Below are 10447 nucleotides of genomic sequence, written 5' to 3'. Positions count from 1 at the left end.
CAAAGTGTAAGAGAATTGCCGACAATAACTTTCCTCTTGCAAATTGGAACCTAATTCTGAAGAATCTGAAAAAGATTTTGCCCTTACATTTATGGACAAGGGCGTACAAGACCTTCTTATGACCACTAAGGACTATTTTTAGGCACCATCATGTTGGAATGGAAAGGCGACTGAATACAATTTTCAAACAATTAAAAACATGATTCATTAATTTATTGTATTCTTTGAAAAGTAAAAAGATTATGAATTATCACAAATTACGACCACTTAGGACTAAGAATAAGAATTTAGGATAATGTCCCTTATTCAATAAGGGATTCAATGTATTTAACAGTTATTGTGTGGTAACATCAAAGGAAATAACATTTTAAATAATTTTTTGGAACTTTTTTCTAAATCAAATGGCTAAATTTTAATTGCTACATTGGAATGAACGATTACGTGTGAATATCCTAATGAACATTGGAATAACATTTCGTCTGTGGAAAAAGCAAACGGGACACAAGCCGTTGTAATGGAATTTCGCTGTAATAGATGGCCGTACTGAAAAGCATAGACTGTGTCTGTATCGTTTGCGGTGTATCTTTACCTTTTTTTTCCCATCAAAGCCTGCCAAAATGTAACAGTATTTCCGATGATAACTTTTATCTTACAAAGTCAAATCTGAAGAACCTAAAAAATTTTTTAGACTTATATTTATGGGCCGGGAAAGAACTATTTTTAAGAACCATCATGTTACATGGAATAGAAAGGTTATATCTTTTTGCTTTTATGAAACTACACAAGAATTTTTTTTTTAAATTTATTATTCTATGAAGAGAATACAAGTTAGAAGCATGATACAGGTTAGAAATAACATTTCATACCTGAGGAATATTGAAATATACTCTTTAGTTTTTAAGGACCAACGCCGAATAAACTTTCAAAAATCATAGTAATTAACTAGATATCGTGAGCAGACAATTTTTTAGGCATCGTGGTGCACCAGTGGTTTGTTAAACCCTGTTTGGTTAAAGATACATCGTAAGTTAATATTACATTTAAATTTTAAAATATATGATGTGTAAGGTACACAAGTGCTAATTGTAAAAATTAGAAAATTTACACATTAAATGTACTGTTATAAAAACACCTCAAATTAGATAAAGTAATAATGTTCTTCAAAATTATAAAATTAACTTTTTCAAATAAGAAGTTTATTTTATTTTTCAGTGATAAAATATAACAATAAAATTTTTATTTAAATTTCTGGAAACAATACTGAATACACTTACCAATTTTTTAAAAAATATATATATAGGACACAAGAATGTCCCCAATTAAAAAATAATAATTTAAGAATACTAATCATGTAACTATTTTTTAATGAAGATTCTCGGTACTCTTCAAAAAAATAAACACAAAAATGCTTGCGCATTATCGGTCATAAATTAATACTCTAATTAAAAAAAATCCCACATCATGTTTATTCATTACTAAGGTAGGGAAGATCAAAAAATTGATTAATTAATCAAAAACCACTTTATTTGTAAAAATAATCAGGAAACTTCTTACCTTTCTCCTGCATCCTCCAATAAATATCATCTACAAATTAATTCATTTTAATACCCCCTTGCATTTTTTGTTTAATTTTGAACAGTGATTGGTCGGAGTTCGAAATTTTTTTTTTCTTACTTAAATATTTATTTGTGAACCTAATGAAATAGTTTATTCACTTCATCCTTTACCAAGGTTTTAAAACTATATATTAAGGTTGAGCATTATGAAACACCCTGTATATAAAGTGTTTATCATTGTGTAAAATAAGAAAACGTCTTCCAGTTTTTGAATTTTAATATCTTCCAAACATCAACATCATCAATACAAAGAACGGTTTTGTTACGAAGCTTATTTGTATGTAGTGTAAAGATCAACAAAATTTTTTATGATAAAAATATTTTACAAAACATGTGATGAAACAAACCAAAGACTTATAAATTTTGCGATTATAATATCCTTACAATATGTTTGAGAAGTGTATATTTAATAATTCCACTTGCTTCAACGTTTCAGAATGAAAAGAAAGAAAGAAAAACAAAAAAAGCGAATGCTTGAATATTTGGTCAATCACGGACATTTTAGTATTTTGGAGGCTACTATTTCAAAACAACTTCAATCAAAGCTCAGAAACCATCGAAGTGTTTTTGAGAAACACGACTTCCAACAAATAAATAAAAAATATACGTCGCAAACAATTCGGATGCCTTACGTGACTACGCAGAAAATGTTTTAAAATAATACAATGTAAAGCTAAATCGTATTGAGAATTTCAGATGTATGTTCTTCAAAATTATTTTTACATAATATGCGCAAAACTCTTGCCGCATATGTAATATTCCGCAAGAATTGATTGTAAAGCCAAATGAGTACATTTTTGACAAATTTAAATTCATTAAAAGTGATTTTAATAAAGATTAATCAAAATAACTATAATTGCAAGTAACATATTTGTAGTTTATATATCTCATAAAAGTATTTCCTAATTTCCTACAAACTCGAATATTCATGAGGCGTTTATTTGAAAATCGTTCAAACTGAAATATTGATTACATTTTAAAAAGATAAAACTAAATATCCATACAGGATAAAATAGAGTAAATCTGAGCGACACAGCATTTCTCATGATTCACGTTCAAGCTTATTTTAATGACCGGCGATTTGAAAATTCGATTTCAGAGAATCAAGATGCACGGGTTGCTGCTTTTTATTTAAGAAGCAAGATTTATTTTCGCTTAACTTTACAATTAGTTACAATGGTATTAACAGATAGAGCTGCAAAAAAAATATTTAAAAACTTTTTTCTTAAAAATAATCACTATTTGAAAAGACAACGTGGTGTTTTACGTGATGTCTGTGGTCTAAGCACAAAACTAGTTGATGCACTACCCAAACATTTTAGTTGTTTAAAATGCAACAGAGAACATTGCGCTGTTAGCTATTGACAAACTTTTCAACTAATTCAGTGGGAATGCATTCTCGTTTCTTAAGCAGAACGCAATAAAGCGTACATTTTTTTGAAATTATTTTAGAAATTGTCTATTATTTTTAGAAGAATTAGGTTTTGTATCTGTTTGGGATTCGGTTAATTTCAAAATGATTGAACAAATACTCAGCAAAAATCACTTATAAAGATTAGGCAGAAATAACCTCTACTTACTGATTTCTTAGATTTAATTGATAATCATAAATAAATCTAAAAAAATTAAAAGCATGTTGTTCAAGTAAAGAATAACCATAATAAAGGCATGTTCTTGATTGTATTATTTTATATATTAAGTAAATATAAATTTAAAAGCTTCATACAGATCACAGAACTACTAGGGAAGTGTGACTCGCCAATTTTGAAATAAACTGGTGGGATGTATGCTTTATGAGGAATAATTTTAGGGGGCAACATTCGTTTCGGCCCATAGAAGGTCCTATGAGAGATTAAAAATAATTCAATATATAGAAAAATCGGTACTTTATTACTTCAATGCAGACTATTAGTTATTATAATTATCTCTTACTCCAATTAATTTGCTAATTAATTAATTTGCTAATTAATTAGCAAATTAATTATTAATTAATTTGCAATTACATACTCTAATTAGTTTAGAAATTTTAAAAAAAAAAAAATTAAAAAATTTGATACCAATTTTTTTTTAAAATTAACTTAACAGGTTTTTCTGAAAAACTACAGATATATAAAATTTTCGAAATCAATTTTGACAGTAAATATGCATTATATAGTACGTGAAAGTACCGCAAAATTAATTGGAGTATGAGATAATTACAATAACTAATAGTCTGCATTGAAGTAATAAAGTACCGATTTTTCTATATATTGAATTATTTTTAATCTCTCATAGGACCTTCTATAGGCCGAAACGAATGTTGCCCCCTAAAATTATTCCTCATAAAGCATACACCCCACCAGTTTATTTCAAAATTGGCGAGTCACACTTCCCTAGTCTCCCTTGTAAGTCGTAAAAAGAAAGAAATTGTCTTCAGAATAACTAGATTCATCAAAAAGCGAAATCAGATGTCTGATGCCATTCGGTGATTATTTCAAAAATATTTTTTTCTTCGAGGTGTTAGAGACTTTAAACCATTTTTATTATTTTTTTATATATAAAATGAGCATTGGTAGATACGTTCAAATACAAAAGATACAAAGTTATAATATATTATTTAAGAAAAAAAATGATATATGGCCAAGAAATCGGTTGAAAGGGATCTGAAAATAAAGCTACCCGAAACCTGAAATTTTTTTCTCAGAATTACATTCCAGCAACGAAATTTTTTTTTTGTCATATTTAAGATTTGTGTTAAATATTCTAAACAAAATTCGAAAAATTTCATAAAGAATTATTAATAAAAATTTTTTTTTTAAACTAAATATCTTAACTAAACTCAGTGACTCGACTGCCCATAGAGGGCCAAGGCCTATTGCACCCATCTCAGTTTTCTTGACCTTGGACTCTAGGGTGCAGGAGCAGATGTTCCAGTTCGGTGGTTAACCAAACGCATTCCCCCCTATGTTTAGTCCCCAAGCATGCTTAGTACTCATTTTATCGACCCACTGAAGGGAGGAAAAGTTGTGTCAACCTTGCACGGCCAGAGGGTCGAACCCAGGACCCGTGGCACGAGAGCGCTACTTCTGAGCCACCGGGCGTCTAAATATCCCTCACGGTTCCCAGCAGATCACCGAAGTCGAGCATCACTGTCTGCGGTCAGTATGCGGGGGGGGGGGGTGACCTCTTGGATCAGTCTGCGTAGCGACCGAGGGTGTGCGGTATTGGTCCTCGTTAAACTGTTCTACCGTAAAGTGCTCGACTTCGCGTGCAGGTCGTCGGGTTACCGAAGCGGGGGTGCCATCCCCTCTGCAGAGGATCAAAATTGTGATGGCATGTCTTCGGATCATCCTCAAGGATATTTCCCAGACAGTCGCCAAAAGCCCATTGTGCAGCTCTAGTGCGACGTAAATGAACTACAACTACAACTAAATATGCCTATCCGCAAATTGATATCATGTTTAGTAAATTATAAGTATGAAGTTTAGGTATGGCAACCTTTTTTTAACCATTTAAGAAAAAAGAGTGAAAAAATTATAAGATTTATTTTAAATTAAAGAAGGATATTAAGGAAAGATATATAAGCAGCTATTTCGAATGCTATATGTTTGGTTGATAAGGCAGAAGCTTTTTGAGGTTAAGTGCTTTTCAATGCCATCTCTGTAACAATAATTAGAATTGAACTTTCTGATTTTTTTTTAATTTAAAATGTCACGTCCTTTATAACAACTGATAACATTAATTGCAAACTTGATAATAAACACGTTATTTACAGGTTTTTTGTAAAAAAAATTCAAAATTATACACTTACTGTACATAATATTAAATTTTATTCTTTTCCTTGATTAACGAAGAAATAATTGGGTAACAGGCATGACAAATTTTTTCTTGTCTGGAGAAAAAATATTAAAGGAAAGAACTGTATTAAAAGGATTTAAATGCTGTAGAAAAAGTACGTGGGCATTTTAGAAACCAAATATTTTCTTTTTTATCAATATCTTAATGACACCTGATTTTGAAACGACATTTAAACTAATTTAGTCTAGACTTTTAAGCAATAATGTGCCCACAGTGCGCAATAAATTTTAATAAAAAGTTTTATTGTTATTTATATTACTGTTACTTTTATTCGAAAAATTTAAAGAATATATAACATATATCATAATCCATACAAATAAATAAAAATAATGCATTAAATGTAAAATAAAAGAATAAAATTTTTACTGTTCTACCTTTTTTTATTTTAAGTGTCAGGCTTAAAATTTATTTAATAATCTAATAAAATATTTTCAAACAAATTTAATTCAAATATTTGAAATTGTATCGTCATCAGTAATAAAAATGCGTAATTTGTTTCAAATGAAAAATTACTGGTTAGAAATAAAATATTCTGGGTATAAATTTTCTGTAACAATTTATACTTTCCTAAAAATTTGCAAATAAATTTCAAATTCAAAACTTCCGTAAATAGTTTGAAAACTCTGAAATAAAAAACAAGTTAAATACTAAAGAGTGTTTGGCAGAAAGTTATGTTGAAAAAAGAAATTATAGCAATAAGTGTTTTGTAATCTACATTAAATAACTCCTCACTACAATTATATAACAGTAACAGTGATTAAGTTTTGCTTTACTGAAATACGTTCGAATGGAAACAATTTTTATTTTTAAAATCTTTGAATGGTTTTATGAGATATAACTGACATGAAAATTTTTTTGACAGTTTTTTTTTTTATATTATTACTTATTAACAACTTATGAACAATCTTACTTTTATTTGCTTAAAAACAACATTAAGGGGAAATGTAATTTTTGGAAAAATTTTATTTTTGAAAGTTATTGGAGGAGGGAAAACTAATACTGATGATCAATTTATTTGTTCTCATTTTTTTTAAGAAATGAAATTACAATCTTTTACAAAGAAGTTTTCAAAGAAAAAAAATTATTATTATTACTATCATTAAAATGTATATTTTCTTATACCCGTAAAAATTTCTGTTTCATTTGGTTTTACTACTTTTAACACTAAGAGCAAGAATTACCACAAAAAAGCAAATATTACCTCAATATAACCTTATTCACACTGTTAAAATTTGAATGAACCTAGTAATATGAAAAAGAAAGTCAACAAAATGTTTTTCACGATACACAAATTGAATTTCTCATTTATTAATAATCTTAAAAATTTAAATTAAGGTTTAAAAATATGTGTTTTTATTCATTAAGTAATCAATTATTTTTAAAAATATAGGGCATTAGTGGTCGTCTGTAATCGCAAAAAAATGAATAAGTTTATTTAGTTTACAAGGAGAGAAAAACTGGAGAAGCTTTATTTTTGTGAAGTGAATTCTTCATAAATTCTTAAATTTTCTCACTGAAATGCGTTAATTAAGATTCCCCTTTCTAAAAACATTCTTTAAAAAAATCTCTCTCCTGATCACTCCAAACGTCGTACAAACTTTTATTCATTTTCTGTTACTGTGGGAAATTTGTACATAAAGAAATAGCAGTGTAGAAACAGTAAAAAAAGAAAGAGTTCTTGGAAATGAATTTCTAAGAAAGTAGAATAATATTGTTTGCGAGTCACAGTTTATGACCAAAAAAAGTTAAATATATTTCTGAATTTTAGAAATATTTCTGAATTCTTGATGGAATAAAAAAAAGTAAAAAACAAATCTGTTTCTTATTTAACAATAAATTTTTCACGTTCATTCACTACTATAAAAGTTCGATATAACGAATACTGCTTATTACAAATATCCTCGATTACAAACAGTTTCCAATTCACAGTCAAAAGGCAAATATTATAGATACAAAAATTATGCGTATATAGCGAGATTTAAATTACTAACCTACTGCTATTGCGACATTTTTTTGAGAGAAATGCATTTTTCTGTTGCTTGAGTGAGCAATATTATACGATAAAAGGCACAAAGTAGAACATCTTTTTTTTGTAAAACTAATCTCTTTTTCCTATGTTTCCTCCTTATAATCCTAACCCTTTATGTTTCTAAAGTTGTTGTGAACAAGTACTGGTCAAACGCTTCCTCCTTACGAAAAAAAAAAAATCTTTAGCTTGTTTTCATGAAATATATTACTTACTTAAAAAGGATGCTCTTTTCGTTGATCATATCTCAACATGGGGTAAAATATTCTGGCAAGATCACCATACTTGCATGGTAAAGACATTTCGAGTGAAAGATACCACAATTCTTAGAATTGAACTAAAATACACCGTATTTAAATCATTCATTTGACAATATTACCGTTCGCTGTTGCTATGGTTTACCGGAAATTCTGCTTTTCAAAATTGCAGTTTTTATTACTATACATTTAGTAACAAATACAAATCTCAAAAGTGAATGCAACCAAACAAATGATTTTCAAGCAATGCTCAAAAGTATCACAATAAAACTACCAAAATGATCTTCAAAACTATCAATCATTTTACCATTTATTTGGTATTTTTAATCTATTGATGTATTTGCCTCTTACCAAATGGAAGGGTATAATCAGTTTACACTTCTATGGTTTATTTAAAATGGTAGTTTATTTAAGTAGTTGATAAGAGCTAGATGACTGTTAATTATTTTTTATTCTAATATAGTTTCTAAATTATAACAAGGAGAAAAGGAGGAAGAATGATATTTTCAAATGTTTAATTAAGAAAAGGAGGAAGAATGATAGTTTCAGAAGTTTACTTAAGGTGTTTTAACGATACTAAACTCAGATATATTATACTATGGTGACTGTTTTAACCATGTTTAATGAGGAAGTGGGACTTATTTATTTCTGTAAATAGGTTTCTTTGTAAGCAGCTCAAAATATCTTTCCAGTTTGAAAAACAGACAGCACAATTTTACGAAAGACAGCAATATTCATTAAAGAAATCAATATTTATTTTTAACAATGACATCAAAAAGCTATTGCGCACTATGACAATCGAGTGTTTTTTATTGCTATTTTATCATTAAATATGTCTATTTGCTTATAAGGACAAGCTCGCTATAACGTCAATTCCAGTTGCCATTACGAATTGTCATTGTAAAGGAATTTTGAGTGTATTTTTTATGAGTTTTAAAATGCAAAATTTGAAATTAATAAGTTGAAGAGTGTAGTGAAAAAATAGCTCGTTGTAGCCTAAGTAAGGAAACTGGCCAAAGCATAACAGCTGACCAACACCCTGTTAGTCAGAGAAAAACATATCTAATAGGGTGTCTAATAGCGCCTTTAACAGCTACACAATTCTCGTATCGGCGTTTCATATTGTGTACCAGGGTCTTTATCAATCCTTTTGGCAACCGCACCCACTCTTCGTGCTGCAATTGAGCTTCCAAAGGCGTCGCTTTCCAGACTAAATCACGACTCATCACAGGAAAGAACTCATCCCAGTCATCCTCCGTCTTTGGACAGGTGTTCTCGGCACCATGCTAGACGGTCCTTTTTGTGGTTCACAATCAAAGGGATGCAGGCTACAGGCAACACCTCCTAGAAGTAGAAAGGCCTCAGCACGGATCAATTTAGTAGTCCGATGTGACGAAGTTAACTGCGCAGTAGACGAAAAATAAGAAAGACGATGTTAGGGGTACTAAGCTGCGCAGTGGTTGAAAATACAAAATATGACACTACGTTTGAACTACTAAGGGATATTTATGGTAACCCGTGCTGAGGCCTGTTCTTTCCAGGAGGTGTTGCTACAGAGCGCCTGGCATACAGGCTACCTACATTAATTCTCTAGGCGACTATTTTTCGTGAAATGATTGTTATTGTTGCATAATACAAGTTGTGAGGCAGTTTTGTCACTGTCGTGGACCTATCCCTTTCACCTAGATGTCTCAAATAACGATCTTCAGTCGATGTCTTGCTCTTTTGCGGCCTTGACCAGGTCGACAGACCACTTTTCCTGTTTCTTGTGTACATCGGACACCACATTTCTCTAAACCTTGAGGTGTCTACAACAGATAGCCTGTTATTGGCTTGCTTCGAGTCTTACAACTATCCGCCATCTTGTAGCATCGTCTAGACGATGACGACTAGCGATACTAACGATGGACAAACAAAGAAATTTAAAAAACAAGTATTGGGCTATACTACTGTTCAACTCCGTAGCCTTGTAATTTTGAACCAATCCAGAAGACAGAGAAACTCTTGAATCAATACCCTCAGAGGTATGATTTGTTATGGGAACGTGGAGGACTTCGTGACTAGACAGATTAAACGTGCGACAGTCGATATTGACTACACGGGGAGTCTTCAGCCGGCGGGGATTGAACCCACGACCCCTACCAACCCTATCCCGGCCCTCGGTTTTCCATAGCAATCAGAGATTTTGATATTTTCAGTTACGTTTTCCTCAGTGGATTCATTAGATTTCGATAGCATTTTTATTTTACGTTCGCTTAGTTATTAATTTCCAGTAACTCATGCGCACACTATTTTGATATCATTTTTGGTTAGGATTCCAAAATGGGGTGTTAATTGAGGGATTTCGCAACAAAGTGCCTTGTATACATTGCGCATACTAAATTTTTAACGATTTTTCTCTTTTGTTTTCGTACTTCACATAAAAAGATGGAAGATTTTTCCTCACATTTTTATATACTCCATTTTCTAAGTTTCTGAAATCGAATATTAAAGTTCGAATTTTAAAGTTTTAGTTTGTAATCGCCGTTGAAAAGCTGGTCTATATCAGATTTCCTACTACCGATATTTCACTCGGCAACCTAGAAAGTTTTATCCCAACCCAAAAGACCAGAAAATTCAGGGGTTCACTGAAGAAAGCTAGTTTCCGTCGTGGCAGACATTTTGAGTTTAACTTACCGTCCTTTGTGTTAAGAAAAAGAAGCAAAAGTTGA

This window comes from Parasteatoda tepidariorum, chromosome 11 (assembly GCF_982258835.1).
Source record: "Parasteatoda tepidariorum strain Cologne lab strain chromosome 11, Ptep-v5.0, whole genome shotgun sequence".
NCBI lineage: Eukaryota > Metazoa > Arthropoda > Arachnida > Araneae > Theridiidae > Parasteatoda > Parasteatoda tepidariorum.
The sequence above is the reverse complement of the archived record's forward strand: the minus strand, read 5'-3'. Positions refer to the sequence as shown.